The sequence below is a fragment of the Trichechus manatus genome, unplaced genomic scaffold (genome assembly GCF_000243295.1).
Source record: "Trichechus manatus latirostris isolate Lorelei unplaced genomic scaffold, TriManLat1.0 scaffold00034, whole genome shotgun sequence".
In the NCBI taxonomy this organism is placed as follows: Eukaryota; Metazoa; Chordata; class Mammalia; order Sirenia; family Trichechidae; genus Trichechus; species Trichechus manatus.
The window spans coordinates 7,983,107-8,006,841 of NW_004443970.1; the positions used below are offsets into that span (position 1 = coordinate 7,983,107).

The 23,735-nt window shown below is 43.0% G+C and overlaps 1 long non-coding RNA gene across 1 annotated transcript in view; it reads left to right on the forward strand.

The window, feature by feature from the left end:
* The window catches only part of LOC111820327 (uncharacterized), a 71,427-nt gene that overhangs the window by 35,418 nt on the left and 12,274 nt on the right, over positions 1-23,735 (forward strand). Inside the window, exon 2 of the long non-coding RNA XR_002823884.1 lies at positions 4,540-4,583. This is a non-coding gene — a long non-coding RNA (uncharacterized LOC111820327). The remainder of the gene's footprint in view (positions 1-4,539; positions 4,584-23,735) is intronic.

The following is a 23,735-nucleotide window of genomic DNA, read 5'->3' on the forward strand; positions in this document are numbered from 1 at the left end:
GGGGGTGGGGGTGAGGATTTAGAAGTTTTGTGTCCTAGTGGAAGGAATTGGGTGGAAATACCAAATACTTGGCTTGTATTTTTGCTGGTTTTTCCAACTGGGCACATTTTCCACCCAGTTGTGGTTTTACATTGAATGTAAATGACACTGCCAGGAGAGGAAGGATGCTCTACCTTTAAGTCAGGGGGCCCACCCCACGGTTCTGAGTACAGGGAGGACATGCAGCCCTCAGCCCTGGGGCGGTGCCTTCTCACAACCTTCCAAGTTACTAGGTTTTCAGATTCCTGGAGATAATAATTGGGCTTTTGGGGTCCTCTTGGGTCCTCCCAGCACTGGGAGGCTGACTAAAATAGCTCAGGTCATAAAAATACCAGAATGAAAATATGTGTAACAACTGCACATCCACATATTCCAAGCAGAGGCTATGAAAACCTCCAAATTACACCAATGCTGCCCTTCAAGGCCACAAGCGTGCACAGCTGAATGGAAAAGGAAGGGATGTTTTCAGGGTGAGTTCAGCACCAATCAGTATAAGCTTTCATTTGTCCTAAAAAAAATCTTCTTCAAGCCTCTCAGAATAATCTATAAGGTAGACTCCCTTATTAAATGGCTTTACCAGGCCACAAAAAGACATGGTCTTCACATACTGCCTTTTTCGATATGACTAATCAGCTCTCTGGGTGGGAGAGACAAGGTCTGGTAAAATTTGGTGGTCCCATCCTACTCATTCGACCTGGAAAATTCCTCTGCCACCCCTTCTAGATCAAACCACCACCATATATCACCTAGACTCCAATGAGTATCTCAACTGAGCTGTCTACCTCTACTTTTTTCTCTCACATCTGTTCTCCACAAAGTACAAGTCTATTTTGAAATGCACACCTGGTCATGAATTTCCCCTATTTAAAACTCTCTAGTGTCTCCTCACGGAGCCCTGGTGGCACAGTGGTTAAGAGTTTGGCTGCTAACCAAAAGATTGTCAGTTTGAAACCACCAGCTGCTTCTTGGAAACTCTATGGGGCAGTTCTACTCTGTCCTATAGTGTTGCTATGAGTTGGAATCGACTCGAGGGCAACAGGCTTAGGCTTGGGGCTGGTAGCTCCCCACTGTCCCCACATCCAAACATCTTCCCAGAGCTTCCAAGGGGCTTAAGTGAGGGCCCTTGCCCAACCTCTTCTGCCTTATGTCACACCGTCTCTAACTTGGTTCACATCCTGGGATGTTCTATGCTCTCTCCTCAAGGTCTTCAAACCTGTCAGCTCTCCTGCCCTGATGCCTTTCCTCTGTTCTTCTTCACTCTGTTGGCTCATATTCATCCTTCAGGTCCCAGAATCTTGTGAAAAGAGGGAGCAACTCTCTTCTTCACTGCTGTACCTCTGGTGCTTAGCAGCCATCCAGCACTGAGGAGATGGTCAAAAACTATTTCTTGAATGATCTAGGGCATAAGGGAGATCAGGGAGGGGGGTGAATAGGGGGATGAGTTAAGGGGAGCTAAAGGTTAACACTTGCTGTCCATGGGAGACCCCATGTGTTAGAGTAGAACTGTGCTCCATAGGGTTTTCACTGGCTGATTTTTCAGAAGTAGATTGCCAGGCCTTTCTTCTGAGGTGCCTCTGGGTGGGCTCAAACTTCCAACCTTTGGGTTAGCAGATGAATGTGTTAACCATTTGCATCACCCAGACACTCCACCACCTGTCTGTCAGTTTGTTTTACTGTGGTGGCTTGCATGTTGCTATGATACTGGAAGCTATGTCACCAGTATTTTAAATACAGAGTCACCCACAGTGGATAGGCTTCAGTGGAACTTCCAGACTAAGACAGAGTAGGAAGAAAGGTCTGACAATCTACTTCTGAAAATTAGCCAGTGAAAACCTTATGGATCACAACAGAACATTCTCCATTTGCTTGCTTTGGACACGTCATCAGGAGGGATCAATCACTTGAGGAGAACATCATATTTGGTGAAGTAGAGAGCCAAGGAGGGCAAGGGAGACCCTCAGGGATATGGATTTGGCACAATACCCATAATAATGGACTCAAACATGCTGGCAATTACGAGTAGAATGCAGGACTGGGCAAAGTTCCATTCTGTTGTACTTAAAGTCACCATGAGTCGGTGTCGACGTGATGGCAGCTAACAACAGCAAAGGTTAACAATTTTCAGACATCCAATTTATGGGTGCTGCTCTCCTCTTAGGTGAGAGGACCGTGTGATTCCCAACACTCCAATGTGTCTCCTATTATGTCAGGAGGTGTTGTGAAACCTCTGAAATTCTCGCAGCAAAATTAAGTTTTATTTGCTTTTAAATAAGTAGTCGTGCATTTAAAAACACATTTCGATCAATTAGCAATGAATTTGAATGTCTATAAGAGTCTCCTCAAACTTAACATGAGCTAAATAAGCTCTTGACTTTCCCCTTTAAATCTGTGCCTTTCAGGTCTTTCCATCTTGGCAAGCGATACCACGTCCACTCAGTTGTGCAAGCCCAAGACCTGAGTGACATCCTTTTTTTCTCTCTTGCCACCATCCTACCCCCATCAGCAAGTCCTGTCAATTCTATTTTCAAAGCACATCTCCACTGGGTCGACTTCTCTTCATCTCCAAGTTCTAACCACGATCATCTCACTCCTCAACTTCTACAATGGTGTCACTACTGGATTCAGAGCTTCTTCTCTTACAATCTAGCCTCCACCCAACAGCTAGAATCAGGCATAATCTGACCCTGTCAATCTCTCATTTGAAATCCTTTAATTACTTTTCATTACATCTACCAAAAAAAAAAAAAATCCAAATCTATTCCCATGGCCTCCTTGCCTATAATTGATCTAGCCCCTGCCTACCTTTCCATTCTCATCTGTACCACTCTCTTCCATGCCCACTCTGCCCCAGCCTCACCTATCATCTTTCTGTTCTTCTGACACCCTAATCTCATTCCTGCCTCAGGGCATTTGCATTTGTTGTATCCTGTGCCAGAAATGCTCTTTTATGAGCTGGCTCCTTCTCATTTTCCCATGCCAGGCTTCACCTCAGGAAGGCCTTCCCTGAGTACCCTATATAAAAAGCAAAAAGTAGTCCCATTCCTTATCTATCACTTTGCATCCTTATAATTTCCTTCGTAGGGAAGATCACAAGATGAATGGGGGTGTAATTATTGATCACTTATTTATTGTCTACCCTAATAGAAGGTAAAGTTCTCTGGTGATGCAACAGTTAAGCACCCAGCTGCAAACAGAAAGGTTGGCGGTTCAAACCCACCCAGCAGCTCTGTGGGAGAAAGACCTGGCAATCTGCTCCCACAAAGATTACAGCCTAGAAACCCTATGGGGCAATTCTACTCTGTCACATGGGGTCAGTATGAGTTGAAATAGACTCAATGATACCTAACAACAAAAATAACAACAATGGAAAGTAAGTTTTTTTTTAAGACAGAGACCTCATCCATCTTGCTCTGATTGCTGGATCTATTGCACTGAAAAAAGGGTGCTTGGCTCAGCCATCCACAGCATGGATGATCCTTGAAAACATCATGCTGTGTGAAATAAGTCAGACGCAAAAGAGCAAATACTGTATGATCTCACTTGTATGAAATCAGCAACTATATAGAAAACAGAAATTATTAGTGGTTACCAGGGATGAGACAAAAGGGTAAGGGGGGGGGGTTTGCTTACGGAGCACTGAGTTTATGTTGATAGTGGTAGAATGATTTGGAAAAGAATAATGAGAATGGTAGTACACCTTGAAGAATGTAATCAATGTCACTGAGTTGTACATGTAGAAATTGTTCAGATGGCGTATGTTTTGTTATGTATCTTTTCACCCCAATAACCCCCACCCAAAAAAAAAAAAAGAAAGAAAGTTATTTGGGACAAAGGTTCTCAATAAATAACCCCTATTAGATATTGGGGAACCCCAGTGGTGTAGTGGTTAAGAGCTCGGTTGCTAACCAAAAGGTTGGCAGTTTGAATCCACCAGCCACTCCTTGGAAACCCTATGGGGCAGTTCTACTCTGCCCTATAGCGTTGCTATGAGTCGGACCCGACTCGACAGCAATGGGCTTAGCATTAGATAGTGATGATGGCTGCACAACTTTATGAATATATTAAAGACCACTATATTGTATACTTTAAAAGGGCGAGTTTATGGTATATGAATTATAGCTCAATAAAAATAAATAAACAATCCCTGTATGAATATATTCTTTCTGGGACCCAGTTCCCAGACTTCCTAATTCCACAGAGGTTTACTGACTGCCTAGCACTGTCTTTGGATTTTTAACATTTCTGAGAATCTGATGAACATTTCTTTCCAGAAAAATACCCATGGCACCACACACACACATATACAGACAAACAGTACTTTCAAGGGTTCACAGATACCTTGAGCAAGGCTGGGTCCATAGACCAAAGCAAGAATTCCTGCGCCAGGGGATCTTAGGCAAGATAGGCAATAGAAGGTAACTTGGTTGTTTGGTTGACTTAAGGGTGTAGATTTTAATTTTTTAGTTCCATCAATTTAAATATAAAATCTTTTTTTTACAGCTTGACCCTGGAATGACTAGGTGAGCCATTGCTACATTGCTAAGGTTTGTATTTTACATTATCATATAACCAGTTGCTGTTGATTTGATTCCCAATCATGACAACCCCATGTGTGTCAGAGTAGAACTGTGCTTTTAGGTTTTTCAATGGCTGATTTTTTGTTAGTAGATCACCAGTTCTTTCTTCAGAGGCATCTTGGGGTAAATTAGAATCTCTAAACTTTCAGTTATCAGCAGAGTGTGTTGACTCTTTGCACCACCCAGGAACTCCATTATCATATACACAAACCAACATTCTTATATATTAGGCAAACCTAGATACAATCTCACACTAAGCAAGTCTTTGTTGAGACAGAAAACCAAAAGTCATCACATCCAGCAAAGATCGTATTTTAGGGGGATAAACTGTGGTGTTTGGAGCCAGCTTGCACTAGTTCAATAGACCTAATTGTTAAATGTTCAGGAATTTGCAAGCCAGTTGACATCATGCTGGTAGGTTGACATAGGACACAGTGAAAATATTTACATCATCGCAAATACTACAAATCAATTCTTTTTTCTTATCCTGGAGAGCTGTTTGTTAAACATTCACCAACACGTATCTTTATATATGAATATTTACAATTTAACTGCAACAAAACAAAGAAAAAGCAATTTCATCTAGTCAACAAATCTGGAACAAGCACAAATACTTCTTAAGAAACGTCTGAGAATTTATCTTAAAGATTATCATTCAAGCAATCAGCAAATATAGACCAAATACCTACTACCTAGTCTTTACCACTTTAGGTTGGTGCTGAGGAGCCAATGAAGGCATACAATACAGATTCTGGTCTTAGAGTATCTTATAATTTGTTTGGGGAGACAGGATGACTACATATAGAATAATTGAGTATGAGTACAAACAGGGACGTATTAGCCGATAGGCAAGCTACACAAGGCTTACTTATTAATCTGTAGTGCACAGTTTCACCTGCTTTTATGTGGTGAAAAACAGGTGAAATTGTGTACTACAGATTAGTAAGTAAACACAAGTAAGCCTGTGCGTGCCTTGCTTACTGTAAGCCTGTGTGTTCCTTGCTTACTGGCTAATCCATCCCTGAGTACAAAGCAAAGTATAATTACATGTTAAGACTCAAAGTGCAGCAGGAGTTCAGAGAAGGAAGAGATCACAGGGTGGTTAAAAGTAAGCAAGGTAATTGTGCAAATCATGGTCCCCTGCTTATTCAAAGCAGTAACAGATAAACCAGCTTCACCCTAGTGGGATATTTGGCTTGTGGCAAAAGGATCTTCAGACAATTAAAAAATCCTTTGTACTCGCCTTCCTCTTTCTTTATATTATAATCACTCTTGAAATACATTACTAGCACAGAGAGACCATTGTTCTTTGTAATAGATGGTGACATCTCTGGCAGTGTGGCTATTCATGTCTTCCCAGCCAGCTGATCAATGGACCAGCCTTCTTTTCTGTATTGTCCTGCCCTTGGGACCAGAGCCGTAGCTACCATTTGAGGAGGGTGTTTCTGTTTGAACAACCTGAGTTTGAATGCAAACTCTGCCGCTTGTTAGTGGTGTGACCTTAGGCAAGTTACTCAAGCTCTCTGTGCCTCAATTATCTCATCTGTAAAATAGGAGAAATAGTAGTGTCTATCTCATTGGGGGAGCCCTGGTGATGCAATTATCCGGGTGGCACAAATGGTTATGCTCTGGGGGATTCAAATCTATCCAGAGTTGCCTCTAAAGAAAGGCCTAGTAATCTACTTGCAAAAGATCACAGCTGTTGAAAACCCTATGGAGCACAGTTGTGCTCTGAAACACATGGTGTTGCCATGAGTTGGAATCGAATTGATGGCAACTTTTTTTTTTTAATCTTATTGGGCTGTTTTGAGGATTAAAATGGGTTAATTCATATAAAGCAGTTAGAACAGCACTGGGTATGTAGTAAATACTATATTATTTATTGTGACTGCCATCATTCTGCTGAGCTTGAAGCCCAGCCTGCCACGTGGGTTGTGTGACCTTGTGCAAGTCACTCTTTGTTTCGCAACCCCGGTTTCCTCACCTATAGGACTAGAATTATAACCTCTGCCCACTATCTGGAGGATCATAGTGAGGATTGTAGAAAATTATGGCTGTGAAAGCTGTTGGCAAACTAGAAAGCTCTATACAAATGTGAGCTGTCGGTGCCAGCACGAAATGTCTCTGCTCGAAATTAGCCCCTGGGTTCTTGGCCCTGTGACAGCTTGAGGAGTTTGGTGTATTGCTGTGGCTTCCCAGAATCCTGCGTCTTTCAAGCATTTCTCCTGCTTGTCTTTTCTGAAAGACCGTCATGTAAGTGTACTCAAAGCATCGCCTCTAAAGATTGTTGTTGTTAGTTGCCTTGAGTTGATTCTGACTCTTGGCGACCCCATGTGTGCAGAGTAGAACTGCTCCATAGAATTTTCAAGGCTGTGACCTTTTGGAAACAGATCACCAGGGATGCCTTCCAAGATACCTCTGGGTGGCTTCCGACCACCAAACTTTCAGCCAGTAGTCGAGCACTTAAATGTTTGTGTCACCCAGGGACTCCTTCTAAAAGATTAGTTGATTGTTTATGGAATGAACGTGTTTATTCTCCCTTCCCATTAGAGCATAAGGTCCTGAGTGCAGGAACTTCTTGTCTGTTTTATTCACTGATGTACCCTAAGTGCCTACACAAGAGCCTGGCTCATGCTAGGAGCTCAATACACATTGGGGGCAGGAACGGATGCTCACTTTCATCCTTGCCTCACATTTTCTCCAAACTGAAATGTGAACTGAGAGCTATCTCCAAGGGAATAAATCAGTATACCATTGTTGTCAAGTCAATTCCAACCCATATAGACCCTATAGGACAGAGTAGAACTGCCCCATAGGGTTTCCAAGGCTGTAATCTTTACAGAAGCAGATTGCCACGTCTTTCTCCCACAGAGCAACTGGTACATTCGAACCAAGAACCTTTCAGTTAGCAGCCGGGCTCTTAAACACTGAGCCACCAGGGCTCCTTCAGCATACTCTAGGTGTCCCCAAACTTAATAATCAATCCACCGATCAGCTAACACTTAGCACCTGAAGTGTGCAAGCCACTGTGCTAGGTCTTCTGAGAGGAGGGCAGTCTTGGATAAGCTTTGACCTTTGTTAACTCCTTTTTGTTTTTTAAAGAAGCTGCACATCTTGGGAGCTCATAAATATAATCTCATTATTATTCCACCCTAGAACCAATCCTAAACTTGGCTTGCTCATCATGGACACCAGCTCCCAGAAATGGATGCTTGTGTGGATCTAGAAGAACCATGCAGAACTCTTTCACAGAGCACCATCTGCTCACCATTTCTTTGCTAAGGTTTTCCATTTCAGAATCTGATGGGTACCACAGAAACCTACTCCAAGGGGCTTAGTAAAGACTGTCATTTCCACATTAAAAAAAAAGAGAGGTGGGAAGAGAGAAGGCTGCTTGACTCTAAACCTGGAAAAAGCTGAGTTGGTTTATGGAATTCTGCAGGTGGGTAGCCTTGGAGCAGACAAGTAAACCTGAGTCATCTGTGCAATTGACATTCCATGAATTTCAGGAGAGGTACAAAGATTTAGGGGCCTTTTACCTATATTTTTAGTATCATCCTCCTTTAAAAAACTACAAGAATTCAGAGCAAAAGAGACCAAAAAAATGTTTTCTTGGCTATGTTTCTTATAGTGACTCTGAAAACCCATGAAGGAGGAAAACTGGCCAGGAATTTTTTTTTTTTTTTTTTTTTAGGGTATGAAAGCCTCTTATTTTTTATAGTTTTGAAAATCCTTGGAGTTTAACTTTGAACTTGAACCAAGAAAAATTATATCTTATAAACAATGGCATTTTGTTGATTGGATGAAGGACTAGATCAATATTGGTCTTGGCAACCCTTTTTGGCCGCAGTTGCTTACAGAAATATGTTGGTTGTGGTGTTAAAAAATTATGTCAGTTGCTCACCATGTGCCTCTTTTTCTTGGAGTTTTGCCTGAGAATTAGTTTCCAAAGATACTTCCAGAAGTTAACCTAGAGCTCGGCCTCTGCTACAAAGGAAGTTACTCATAAACTCTGGGAAGCTGCCTGACACGGTGAGCTTCTGGGAAGGGCAGAGGAAGAAATCTCGACCTTTGGAGAAAGGGAATCACCTGGAGGGGCTCCTAATTACACGAAAATGGAGAATGGTCCCTTTCCCCCTCATTGTTACATTTTTTAACTTAGACTCATCCCACTAGTGGGGGGAGGGATCCAAACCAAAGAAAAATAAAGCAACTTCGGAAAATGAAAAACCATTGCTTTGAAAGAAAATCATATTGCAGCCACCGTGGACTGTCTATGTTAGAATGTCCTAAATCTTTTCTTTTTTGTTGAGGGGTAGGTGGTGATGGTGGTGGTTGATGGTCCCTGGGTAGCACAAATGGTTTGCCCTTGACTATTAACCTAAAGGTTGTCGGTTCAAATCTACCCAGTGGAGCTGTAGAAGAAAGGCCTGGCCGTCTGATTCTGAAAGGTCACAGGAAAGAAAACGCTATGGAGCAGTTCTACTCTGTAACAAATGAGGTTGCCATGAGTCAGAATTGACTTGATGGCAACAGGTTTTCTTTTCAGGTTGGTGGTTGTGATATAAGAAAGCTTTTAGTATTTTATTTTAGGCTATCGTATTAGCAATTTACTTTGAGCACAAGTATCCATGCTACATGTTTGCCTATATATATATTTATCAAAAATATATGCACATATCTTATCTACTTTACTCATCTCAGCAGATGAGTTATTTATCCCTATTCTTTGTTAACTTTGGTCTTGATTTTCACTTGTAAGTATAATAACTGGAAGAATGCTTAACTTTGAAGTTGGGGGGAGGCAGTCAGAAAAGCAAAAAATGAATCCCATAGCACTCCAAGATGCGACTCCAGCCTGTTTGCTCTAGGAAGGTGATCTGCCTTGGGTTTTCCCCACTGTGAAGAGACTGAAGCAATGTCCTATCAGTACTCTACATTAACAGTTGGCAGTAAAAGATGGCATGGGGCCAGAGTTGCCCTTACATCCCTTCTCCTTGCTAAGGTTCACAGCACACCAGCCACTGTTTGAGAAAGATGGAGCCAAGAGCTGCCATGCCTCTTTTGAGGACCTACTAGTTGACCCTTTTTCTAATGCTCCTAGTGGCCCATGGGCGCCCTTGGTGTTCCCCTAAACCCCGTCACCATCCCTAAGTCTTCACTCTGTGACCAGAGACATCTCCTTCCAGCCACGTGGCCCCTGGCTCCAAGGCCAGGACCTTGGCACATCCCTTTGGAAAGGTGGCCAACTCTGCAATTGCCAGATTCTCATAGTCTTCTGACCGGTGTCTCTGGTGAAATGAGGGCACGTGGTGGGGCTATTCTCAGCACAACTCAGAGAGGGCATGCATTGTGTTAAACACTTTGCATACTTTATTTTATTTAATCCTAACATGCAAGAGACTGGAGTTTGATTCTGGGCGATGCAGCATCTGAAGCGCAGTCACCGCCCATCTGTCAGTGGAGGCTTGCATGTTGCTATGATGCTGAACAGGTTTCAGAGGAGCTTCCATACTAAGACAGACTAGGAAGAAAACTCTGGTGATCTACTTCCAAAAGTCAGCCAGTGAAGACTCTGTGAATCGCAAGAGGTGTGATCTGCACCAATCATGAAGACTGTGCAGTGTTTTCTTTGGTTGTGTATGGGGTTGTCATGAGTAGGGGGCCTACTGGACAGCAGCTAATAGCAGCTACCATTTTATGAGAGCAGCACTATTTTCTAGATGAGAAAATCGAGGCCTGACATCTCAGCTTTAGTGCTGGAATTTGTCCCTGGGTATGTCTCACTGCAAAGCTGTGTCACTCCTACTTGGACACAACAGTGGTCCTCACTCAGGTCATCTCACCCCACTGTGCTACCTCTTTGAAGGCCACGTCTGCTAGGGTCCCCACCAATAGCCCCATTCCCTGAAAATGACTGAGAAGAGCCACTGTCCATAAGAGCGTTGGGTAATTAACTGCACAAATACCTGGGCTGCATCTACCTGCCAGCAAGGACCAGTCAGGCCTCCTTCTTCTGCCAATTATTCCCTTAACTCTTACAGCCTTTACTGAGCAGAGCATTCAGGGACCCTTCCTTAGGTTTTATCTTCAAATGTTACCACCTCTTTCATGGGTGTGAGAACTATTTCCTCAGCTAGATTCAGCTTTGAGTGCAGGAAGCTTGCCTTCAATTTCTTCCATATTTGAAAAAAAAAAAAAAAAAATCCCAGATTCTTAGAGCCAGAAAGAATCTTCAGAGATCACCTTGGTCAACTTTCATTTAACACGGCAGAGGCCACTCAGCCAGGGAGAGGCAGCTTCGGGACCAGAGCACTCCTGACTGGGGGGCAATATGTCCTGGTCCAATTGATCTATTCAGGCAGAGTGAAGTGAAGGGAAGTGGTGAAGCAATTACTCAAAGGCCTACTTCAGCAGCCCCATCCTTACTGGACCCCCACCGCTTGTTGAGATGAGGCTGTTTGAGTGGATGGTGGGTGTGTGAGCCACCCCAACCTGCTCCTCAGCATATTGCCTGCGTGGTCAGTAATGCTCACGATGGAGAACCACTGCTGGGTTGGGCCTTACTCTGTCACAGTCCAGTGGATTCTGACTCATAGCAACCCTATGGGACAGAGTAGAACTGCCCCGTAGCATTTCTAAGTCTGTACTCTTTATGAGAACTGGTGGGTTCGAACCTCCGACCTTTCATTTAGTGGCCCAGCACTTACCCACTGACCACCACGGTTCCTTTTGAGCCTGACCTTAGAAAAAAAGAAATCCAAGCTTTGTTTCAGGTTGGGGTGAGTCCTGCAGGTCCCCTCGGACGCCCAGCCATGAGTCTGCTCAGGGCACAGGCCTCCCCCCGGCCTGCCTCCAGATCCTTCATGTTCCTAGGCCACACATGCCCTTGTCCGGCTCCCACTTGCCCACAGACTCAGCTCCTGCCACCCTTCCCGGCCTGAAAACATTCAGCACATCTGGAGCACTCCCCACGGGGCTCCGACCCTGGCCAGCCTGCACCTAGGGGGTGGGGGTGGGTGAATATGCACCACCCTGGACATTATGCCCGTTCCCGGTGAGGGGGTGGGGGTGGAGGGATGGCAAGCTGGTGGTGGGAGCCCAGTGTGGGAGGCAGTGGGGAAGCGGGGAAACCCCAGGGAGCTGAGCCTAGACAAGCTCCTTGCCTGGCCGGGTCTCTTCCTCCGCCCTTCTGCAGCTCTCTGGTGCCCTGGACAGAGATGACTTCAGGTCGAGGAGGCCACTGGAGGAAGTGGGAGTGGATATGGAAAAGCTTTGCAAGTTCAGATATGCATGGATTTAAGAAAAGCTTTGTATATCAGTGAATACTATTGTCACTTCAGGCACCCCCGTACCCCTCCCCCTGGTCCCTGGGTGGTGCCAATGGTTAAGTGTTTGACTACTAGCTGAAAGGCTGGTAGTCAGAACCTACTGAGAGGCGCCTGGGAAGACAGGCTTAGTAATCTGCTTCTGAAAGGTCACAACCTTGAAAACCCTATGGAGCAGTTCTACTCTGTACACACGGGGTGCCAGGAGTTGGAATGGACTGGCCAGCAACTAACAAGTACAACCTCTCCCCTGCCTCCCCCCACAAGCCAAAATAACTTTATATAAAAATAATAGATACTTTCGTTGGGCATGTAATTCAAACTTGAAATTGTGCTTGGTTTGTAGTTACCTTTGTCTTATTTCGTGTTCGTACATGGTAAGTAAGGAGCTCTGGTGGCGCAGTGATTAATTGCTTGGCTGCTAACGGAAAGGTCAGTGGTTCAAACCCACCAGCCGCTCTGCGGGAGAAAGATGAGGCAGTCTGTTTCCGTAAAGATTTACAGCCTTGGAAACCCTATGGACAGTTCTGCTGCGTCCTGTAGGGTCTCTATGAGTTGGAATTCAACTGAACCGCAATGGAATGGACGGACATGGTAAATATCCAGTCAATGTTCGATAATCACATGGTAATTATTCAGTCAATAAACTCAGTTTATTTCTCACAGCAACCCTACAGTTATCCCCAGTTGATAGGAGACAAAAACTCTTAAAGATTTAACCATTTACCCAAGTCATATAGCTAGAGAGGGACAGAGCCTGATTCTGACGTGGGTGAACTTGGAAATTTATCTCCCAAATGCATGCTCTTTATACTACATCCAATATGTCAAGATCTGCAAGTACAGCCAATCTCTCCCTAGTGATAGATTCCTTTAATATAAAATCTTACTCTACCTGCATATCAGGGTGTTTTTTTTTAATTTTTTTTTTTACTGTACTTTAGGTGAAGGTTTATGGAACATACAGTTTCTCATTAAACAGTCAGTACATATATTGTTTTATGACATTGGTTAACAACCCCACAACATGTCAACACTCTCCCTTCTTGGCCTTGGAGGACCTTTTTTTTTTTTGGTGAAAATATACATAGCCAAAGATACACCATTTCAAAAATTTCTACACGCACAATTTAGTGACATTGATTACGTTCTTCCAGTTGTGCTGCTATTCTCACTTTAGATGAAGGTTTACAGAACAAAATAGTTTCTCATTAAACAGTTAGTACACATATTGCCCTATGACAATGGTTAACAACCCCACTACATGTCAACACTGTCCTTACTCAACCTTGGGTTCCCTATCACCAGCTTTCCTGTCTTCAGGGTGGTTTAATGACAAATTACTTTGTGAGTCTCTCTGTTTGCACGTTCTCTCTCTCATTGTCTCAGTATATGGTTCGATTAATTACTTTTGTGTGTGGCCTTTCTAGCCATGGTTTTGTGACTCTCACCCAGGTGACTGGGTGGGGATGTGCAAATAAGATAACTGTGGCCCACCAAGGGGATTGGTCAGTTTTGCCTTAAGAGAGGGCCAATTCCAGAGCAGAGAGAAGAGCCCACCACCACCAAAGAAGGAGAGACCAGCAGCAGAGACCCGCAGCAGAGACTGGCGGCAGAGACCCACAGGAGAAGGCCGCAGTGGGCTTCCTGGTCCACAGAGCGAGAAAGCTGAATACCTTGGGCAGAGACTGAGGGCCGGGGAGAAGTCTATGCCCAGCCCAGTAATTTGGGACTTGCGTGCCTCCACAACCTCATGAGCCACTTCCTTCACATGGTTCTTGAGTTCCGTGAGACGTTGCAGTGAGTTAGGGAATCCAAAGACAGAAGGGAGAGTACTGAGGCGAGAGGGAGTAGTTGATGTTAGAGATGATGGAGTGGCACTGCAGCTTGGAAAAGTCAGACATTTGGGGACATCTTTAACCTCTGCCTCATAGGAACCAGCTTTGTGCTGATCCTTATAAAAGAAATTATTCGTTTATACTATCTCTCTCTCTGGCAAAGCACCAGCTCTCTATCTCTCCTTTCCTCTCTCCCCTCTCTCTTTCCCTCCCTCCCTCCTTCTCTTCCTTCCTTTCTTTTTGTGGTGTGGAATTCCTAAGAAAGAAAGAAAAAAATCATCTCCTTCTTCATAACTCACCTCCCTTATGAAAAGGGACCAACATTTCACAAAAGTAACAGCAAACACATATTGTGCTAAGCACTTATCAGGCATTAACTCATTCAACCCTCCCAATAGACCTATAAGGAAGACTCTTATTATCATCTCTGGTTTGCAGATGAGGAAACTAAGGTACAGAGAGGTTAAGAATCTTGCCCCAGATCACACGACTGTCAAATGACCAGGATTTGGACACAGGAAGTTTAGCTCCAAAGTCTATTAATCATTACGCTATACTGCCTCTCAGGGTCCTCCACCCCTCCGGGGGAGAAGTAGACTGTGTGTGTGTATGTGTATGTGTGTGTGCTTGAAAGGTGGTGGTGAAGTTATAGCCTGTAAAACATGGAGGAGGTCCAGAGTGGGCGTGGGCAGATTCTGTGAGTGGCAGAGACCCATGCCGTGTCAATGCTGAACCCCTAAGGGGCACAATGTTGCTTGGGGATAGCTGTTTGGTAAGTGTGGAGGGCTGAGAATGAAGGGCAGTGCTTCTGGGAACCTTGGCAAAGGTCAGAGAGGGAGAGGCAGCTGGCAGCCACCACCTTCACATGGGCTCCATGGGCCAGGACAAAGGGTAGCAGAAGTAGGAGCGGACAATCATTTGCTCACTCAACAGAGGGAGTCTTTAGCCTGAGCCAGGTCCTGTTTAGAAGTGGAGGTTAGAGCAGTGAGCAAAGGAGACAGAAGACTCTTTTCTCATGGAGCATATATTTTTAGATGTGGGCTACAGACAATATAGACATCGATACAGTTTTGATGAATCATGCTGAGGGCCAGGAAGAAGCATAAAGCTGGGAAGGGGACAGAGAAAGACAGGGATGTGGGGATGCTACTTCATATAGGCTGGTCAGGCAAGGTCCTCATGAGAAGGTTACATTTGGGTAAAGACGTAAAAGAAGTGAGGGAACGAGCTGTGTGGGTATTTGGGGAAGAGTATTTCAGGCAAAGGGAGCTATATCATGTAAGTACTTGCAGGTCATTATAAAGTCTTTGGATTTTACTCTGAGTGTGATGAGAAGCTATTGGAAAGTTTTGAGCAGAGAAGTGATGTAATCTGGCTTTTGATTTAAAAGGATCACTCTGGCTGCTGTGTGTAGCATAGATTTATGGAATAACAATGGAAGTAGGGAGATCTTTTATTGCAATAATCCAGGCAAAGATATGATAGTGGCTTAGACTAGGATGGTGGCAGTGGAGGTGGTGAGAAATTGTCTTTCTAGGGAAGAAACAATCAGATTTACTGATGAATGAGAGGGAAAAGAGGGAAGTCAAGAATGATTCCAATCTACACATCAGTGTTCATTGCCGTACTTTTCACAATAGCCAAAATGTGGAAACAACTGAAATGTTCACCAACAGATGAATGGATAAACAAAATGTGGTGTGTATATATATATATATATACACAATGGAATATTAGTTACTCAGCCATGAAGAGAAATGAAGTCCTGATGCATGCCACAACGTGGATGAACATTGAAAGCATCATGCTGAGTAACTCAGTTGCAAAAGGACAAATATTCTATGATCTAATTTTTTTGAAACAAGCAAATATATAAAAATACAAAAATCATTATTGACTACCAGGTGTGGGAAAAAAACTCCAAAAAACTGAGCCATGGTAGCACAGTGGTTAAGAGCTTGGCTGCTAGGCAAAACACTGGAGTTTGAATCCACCAGCCGCTCCTTGGAAGCCCTATGGAGCAGTTCTATCTGTCCTATAGGGTCGCTATGAGTCGGAATCGACAGCAACGGACTTGGTTCTTTAGAATTTACCAGGGGTGGAAGGGAGAGGAAACGGGGCAATATGTTAATGGTGGTGGAATAATTTGGAAGAGTATAGTGATAATGGTTGTGCAACTTAAGGAATATAATCAATATTTCTGAATTACACATGTAGAACTGTTGAATGGACATACGTTTTCTTGTGTATATTTTCACTTCAATTAAAAAGAAAAGAATTACTTCAAGATATTTAGCCCAACAGATGGGGACAAGGTAGCTGGTGATAGGGAACCCAAGGTTGAGTAAGGATACTGTTGATGTGTTGTGAGATTGTTAACCATTGTCATAGGGCAACATTTGTAGTAACTGTTAAATGAGAAACTATTTTGTTCTGTAAGCCTTCATCTTAAGCGAGAATAACAGCACAATTGGAAGAGCGTAGTCAATGTTACTGAACTGCATATGTAGACATTTTTGAAATGGTGTATCTTTGGCTATGTGTATTTTCACCCAAAAAAAAAAAAAAGTTGAGAATTTAGAGGGTTAATATGTTGTGGGGTTGTTAACCAATGTCATAAAACAACATGTGTACTACTGTTTCATGAGAAACTATTTGTCCTGTAAGCCTTCACCTGAAGTAAAATAAAATATAAAAAATAAAAATAAATAAAAAAATATTTTTAGCCCAAGCAAATAGTAGAATGAGGTTGTCATTTACTGAAATAGGAAAGAATAAGGTTGGATCTGTATTGGGGAGAGGGAGAGGAAAGATGAGGAGTTCAGTTACAACATGCTTAATTTAGATGTCTGTTGGACATCTAAGTGGAGATGTCAAGTAAAAAGTCACCTATAGGGATCTAGAGTTGAAGGGAAGAGTTGGAGCTGGAGATTCCTTTGAAAATCATCCCTGTAGATAGACGGAATTTAGAGCCATGAATTCATCCAGAGAATAAGTAAAGATAGAGAAGAGGTCTAAAGATGGAGGTCTGGGATACCCCAATTTTTGAGTTAGAGAAGATGAGGATGAACCAGCAAAGATACTGAGAAGAAGTGGGCAGAGAGGGTGAAGAACAATCGAAAGAGAGGGAAAGAAGTTTTTTAGGAAACGGAAGAAACCAACATGTCAAATGCCGCTGATGGTTTGAGTAAGACGAAGACTGAAAAATTGCCATTGGATTTTGCAACTGACTGCTTATGGGTATCATTAGGGCATTGGATGGAGGACCAGCAGCCTTCCCCCAAATCTCTGGCCTGAGTTTCTCATGTGACTCAGGGTGCAAGAACAAACCATAGAACATTTCCAGAATTTGTCAATTCCTGACCTTTTTGAGTTCAGTGCATGAACTAGGTTTAATTTGGTTGAGAACATTAAAGAAATGTTCTACGGTGTCACAGAGCAGTCTGTATATGTTGCATGGAGATTTACCTCAGTGTACCTTTTGTTTCCAGGATATGTTAATTATAGGTCATGCCTGTTTGGGTAGAAGTGGGAGGCAGAGGTAAAGGCAGAGGAAGGGTGGAGGTTGTTGCAATGAGGCTGTGGGAGTAATGATGGAAAATGAGGTCAAAGCCCACCTGGTTCCTGATGCGGAAGGGGGCTGAGGAAGCTGTAAAGGGAGGTCCATGACTTGTTTTTGGCAAAAGGCTATCATAACAGAGCAAAACTCATTAACTTTGAGTACCATTGAAAGGAATTAAGAAATACCTACTTAGCTACGTCACCCAGTTAAATGAAAGTTACACCATCCTTTTTCCATCTCTGACATCTCAATTATGCCTCAAGTTTGGGACCACAATTAAAACCAGGAGGATAGACATCAGAAGCAAAAACCAGTCAACAAGTCTGAGTTATAAAATTAGAAGCGCATTGAACATTTGGTTAGAAAACCCGGACATGGGGAGAGGGAAACTTTTTATTATGTGCCTTATCTACAACAAAGCAAAATGAATATCCAAACTTTTTTTTTTTTTTGAAATTACAGAGTAGGGGAGAACCGGAAAAGTCTCTTAAGAAGAAGGGATGGTAAATGGAAGTTCATTCATTCATTCATTCAGTTTGGTTTTGGGACACCATTCATATGCCAGGCATTATGCTAAACACTGGGACTACATCAGACAACAAGATGGATATGATCCCTGCCCTCACACTGCTTACAATCTAGTGCAAGGTACAGCTGAGTCAATAGGTGATTACAGCCCAGTGTGAAAAATACTGTAGTAGGGGAAGTATAGATGGTAAAGGGTCATAGAAGAAGGACACTTAATCAGACTTAAGGAGTGAAGTAAGGTTTTTGAGATGAAGCAATGCCTAAGCCAAGAACCGAAGATGAGGAGAATTGAGTGATTGTGTGGGCACCGATTGTATGGTAGGAGAGAGAGTTCAGTAAGCACCGGGTCTGATTGCCTGGGTTCAGATCAGTGCTCTGCTACTAGCTGTGGACCTTGGTGAAGTCAGTTTATCCTTCTATGTTTCAATTTCCTTATGGGATATTAATACTACCTATTTGAAGGACTTATTAGGAAGATTAATTAAGGCATTAAGCAAGGCATCTTGACCATACTGAGCACTTAATCAGTGTTCAAACTCACTGCTGTCGAGTCAATTCCGACTAATAGTGACCCTACAGGGCAGAGTAGAACTGCCTCATACGGTTTCCAAGGCTGTAAATCTTTATGGAAGCAGACTGCCACATCCTTCTCTGACGGAGCGGCTGGTGGATTTGAGTCGCCGACCTTTTGGTTAGCAGCCAAGCGCTTTAACCACTGCTCTACCAGGGCTCCTTTAATCACTGCTAGCTATTGCAATCATGAGATTAGGTTGGGTAAAATGTCAGTGATATCTTCTTTATTTAAAGTTTTATTTCATAATTGTGAATGTAAAATATATTTCTAAGAAAAAAAATATTCCTAAGGTCTTTACTGGGGCCCCGGTGGCACAGTGGTTAGGAGCTCAGGCTGCTAACCAAAAGGTCAGCAGTTTGAATCCACCAGCCACTCCTTGGAATCCCTATGGGGCAGTTCTACTCTATCGTATAGGGTTGCTATGAGTCGAAATCGACTAGACGGCAACAGATTTTGAAGGGTAAGGTCTTTACTAACTTCATCCAAAACCTTATTTTCCATTTTTATTTTTTTTAAGTTTTAAGTCTCCTTTAAGTTCCTTTATGGTTTTAAGTTTCTTAATGAATGGCAAATGCACCTACTGCCAAGTTTTCAGGCTCTACCCTTTTAGGTGGAGTAGGGATGATGGAGGAGAAAATGGGAACAGTCAGAATTTAATGTGGAAAGATTGCTAAAGGGTACATGGGACCATACCCAGTTACCGAAAGCTGAATTATCCATGGGCGCTGGCTTAACCACAAACATTTATAAGAGAAGAGCTAGCGGGGTTGCCATGACTCAGTGGTACTTGCCAGGCTCTTTTTTTTTTTTTTTAAAGAACTTTTTTTTAATTGAGATGTAATTCAAATTCACTCTTTAAAAGTGTTCAATTCAATAGTTTTTAGTATAGTCACAAGGTCTTGCAAACATGACAACTGTCCCATTCTAGGACATTTTCATCACCCCCAAAAGAAACCATTTGACAGGTTTTTGAAAGGTGCAATTCTGTTCCAGGGTTGCTGATATAGAAATAAGGTATCTATAACCAAGAAATTTATAAAGAGCACCATATCTGAACTGTAAAGCTTACGTCCAGGGATTTTTTGCCTACTTGCTCCCTGGCAGGTTAATCTGGACTTTCCATCTCTATTGATCTTGAAGAATCGTCACACAGCAGCACTGTCCTATGTCTCATTCTGATATATATATATATATACACACAATCAATTCTCACTATTTGCGGTAGTTATGTTCTGTAAAGTCACTGAGAACACTGAGTTAGCAAATATTAAACCATTGCTCTTAGGGGAAATACAGGATTGGCTTAGGTTCTTGTAGTCTCTGGTCACAATATTTTCTTTGATTTCTTTTTTAATTTTATTGTGCTGTAGGTGAACTTTTACAGCTCGTTAGTTTCTCAATAAAAAATTTATACAGATATTGTATTGTGACATCGACTGTAATCCCCACAGTGTGACAACATTCTCCCCCTTTCTACCCCAGATTCTCTGTGTCCATTTGTCCAGTTTTCCTGTCCCTTCCTGCCTTCTCGTCTTGTTTTCGGGCAGGAGTTGCCCACTTGGTCTCGTATATTTGATTGAACTAATAAGCATGTTCCTCACGTGTGTTATTGTTTGTTTTACAAGCCTGTCTAATCTTAGTCTGAAAAGTGGGCTTCGGGAGTGACTTCAGTTCTGAGTTAGCAGGGTGTCCGGGGACCATAGTCTTGGGGGTTCCTTCAATCTCTGTCAGACCAGGAAGTAGTAACAACACTTTCATCAACTGATCAATACATAACCTTGTTTTATGCATGTTTCTATTTAAAGACACCTTATTTACTAAATATTTACTTATTTACTAAATATTGTTGATTCATTAACATTAAACTCATAGTCGATAATACTATAACTGGTGCTTGAACAAAGCTTATCAAACACACGTATTTTCTCCATAAGGCACATCACAGCCTTCTTGCGCTTAGGAACACTAGTCAGCACTTTAGCACCGTGCTTGGAGGCCATTTTACACAGTGCAATCACCAACAAAAAGCACAAAAATGCAAAAAAAGTGTGGCATTAAACATGTTGTGAAAAGGACACATATTTACACTACAGATTAGTAAGTAAGCACAAGTAAGCCTGTGCGTATCTTGCTTATTGAGAAATCCTTCCCTGAATATGTACAGTATTCTTGCCTTTCTGTTAGCTGACAGCTACTGCCAACAGTTAACTTGCTCTCTTATCAGCTTCTCTTTCCTCACCCTCTCTACCCCCATATACCTGAGCAGGAGAATCATACCAGCAATACCCTTGGCTTCCTTTCCCCATATCCTGAACTTCTTTCCTTGGGGTCTCATAGGACCATCACCTCAACCTGCCCAAAATGGAACTGATTAACTTTCACCCCAAATCAGCTCCTCTCTGAGGGTCCTTTATCTTGGTGAAGGGGTGAATGTAACTGCCACCCATTCAATTACCCTTATGGAAACCAGGCATCTTTTGTGACGGCTCCCTCTCTGTGTCTCCCTATAATCACAACCAGTACACCAGTTGCCGTTGAGGCAACCCCATTATGTCAGAGTAGAACTGTTCTCTGTAAGATTTTTAATGGCCAATTTTTTTTGGAAGTAGATCACCAGAGCTTTCTTTTGGGGCACCTCTGGGTGGACCCGAACCTCCAACCTTTAATTTAGTAACCGAGCACGTTAACCATTTGCACCATCCAGGGATTCTCCCTCTTTCCCATTCTCCATGTTTTCTGAAATGCAAATCTGATTATGTTACCTCCCAGCTTAAAACCCTTCTGTGGCTCCCAGTTGCTGTCAGGATAAAGTCCAAATTCCTTAACTTGGTTTACAAGGCCCTGGCTGATCTGGCCTGCACCCACCACTGGAGCCTTCTCTTTCCATTCTCTCTCTCTCCCCACTGCAGGGCTCATTTCCCCTTGTGGAATTTCTTGGTTCCTGCCCTCAGTCTTCCCTTTGAGCCCTCCCTGGATCCCTCCGTATACACTTCTGCTGATAGCAGCTTGACATCCTAACCTTCCCTTTGCTCTTGAAGATCCCAAGATCTTGTGGTTTAAAAACCATGAGAATGATTCCCTAATGGTAGAATTTCCGATTTTATGAAAGCCAACAGAGAAGCAAATTTCAAGGACAGAAATTCTTTACTGTTTATCTCAAATCATTCCACATAGCTGACTTCCTACTCCTGGGTCCAACCCTGGCCACATTTCTCATTATTAAGAATTTTATGCGGGAGGCAGGGCCAAGATGACGGTGTAGTCAGACGTTTTCTATCTCCTTCTTACAACAAAGACCTGGAAAAACAAGTGATTTGATTATATATGAATATCTAGGAGCCCTGAACAAGGCAAAGTTGAGGAATCAGACTTAGAGGCGGGGCGAGAGGGAGATGGTTTAGAAGAAGCCAGCAGCACCAGAGTGGCGGCGGCGGGACTGCAGCTCTTCAGCCATGAGGGGTCCACAGTGAAGCAGGAAAACAGCTGTGCACGCGCTCGGGAAGCAGTTTCCACATCGAGAGAGATCCGGCAGCAGAGATTCTGCTTGGACACTCCGAACCAGTGAAAAGCAGCTCCCAAGTGGCTAAAGATAAGTACATGCATGCGGCCTTTCGCGGGGATTTAAAAAAAAAACAAAAACACATTTGGGAAAAACCTCTCTCCCTTTTACCTCCTCCCTCCGCGCTCTTCACTGGGAGTCCGCTGGGCCGGAAGTAGATCCCAAAATGTGCCCTGACGCATTCTCTTGGCCTTGGAGAGGGAATAAATAAACTACTGGCTCCCCTAAGCCAGGAACTCAGGGTCGGCACAGCTCCTTTGCTAGGCGCAGGCATAAGGGGTGTGCAGACTTTGAGTGCCTCACACCCCTGTATAGACTTGTGGGGATCCATCTCAACAGGGTTAGCCCTCACTACCACAGTACAACACGGCAAACATCTGAAGTTTAACTTCAACTGTTTCAGCTGTGAAGTGGCAGATTTGTGACCCTCGAAACAGCCCTGCCCCTTAAGTAGGCACTTTTACCGATCCACAACAGGGGCTTGAGGACTGGTGACGTCACCTAAACCACCTAGTCACCTGCTACAGGAGTCCAAGAAAAAGTGGTGCCCTTGAGTCTTTACAGCCAACAGAGTGGGGTGCTCATGGGCTGGCTGTAAAACTCACCTACATACTCGCCCTAGGGAATAGGGACATGCTTTCCTTTCAGACTCTCAGGGCAGCCATCACCCCTTGCCTGACTTGGCGCTTGATCCCCTACTACAACCAGAGTCCAGTGCCTGCACCAATCACCCATGCCTCTCTAGGACTGTAGCTGAGAGCCTGCACCACACACTTGATGACCAACTGCCTGGACACCTGAGCTGAACCCATATAGGAAAATTTAACGGACTCTAGTGTGCATATACTTGGTTACAGAACTAACTACCTGGTGACAGGACGTTAGAGCTTCAAAGGTGCCAATAATCAAACTAGCGCACACGAACAGCCTATTGGGGCATATCAAAACAACCAAATGTAAAATAAAATTATAATAACTTCTTGATGGCTCGGAGACAACAGTCAATATCAAATCACATAAAGAGGCAGTCCATGATGGCTTCATATGCTCCCAAAATGAAGAATCAATAAATTCTCTGCAGGAAGAGAATTTCTTGGAATTACCAGAGGCAGAATACAAAAGATTAATATACAGAACTCTTCCAGAAATTAGAAAGGAACCAGAAATTGCCAGGGAACACACAAATAAAGTAGTAGCAGAACTTAAAAAAGTTATTCAAGAACATAATGGCAAATTTAATAGGTTGCAAGAATCCATAGAGAGACAGCAATCAGAAATGCAGAAGATTGACAATAAAATTTCAGAATTAGACAACTCAACAGAAAGTCATAGGAGCAGAATTGAGGCAGTAGAAGTTAGAATTAGTGGCATTGAAGATAAAGCACTTGAGATCAACTTATGTAAGGAAAAATCAGATAAAAGAATTAAAAAGAATGAAGAAACTCTAAGAATCATGCGGGACTCTATCAAGAGAAATAACCTATGCGTGATTGGACTATCAGAACGGGAGGATAACAGAAAATACAGAGAAAATTGTTCAAGGTTTGTTGACAGAAAACGTCCCTGATATCATGAAAGATGAGTAGATATCTATCCAAGATGCTTATTGAACCCCACATAAGGTAGATCCCAAAAGAAAGTCACCAAGACATATTATAATCAAACTTACCAAAACCAAAGATAAAGAGAGAATTTTTTTTTTTTTAAATTGTACTTCAGGTGAAGGCTTA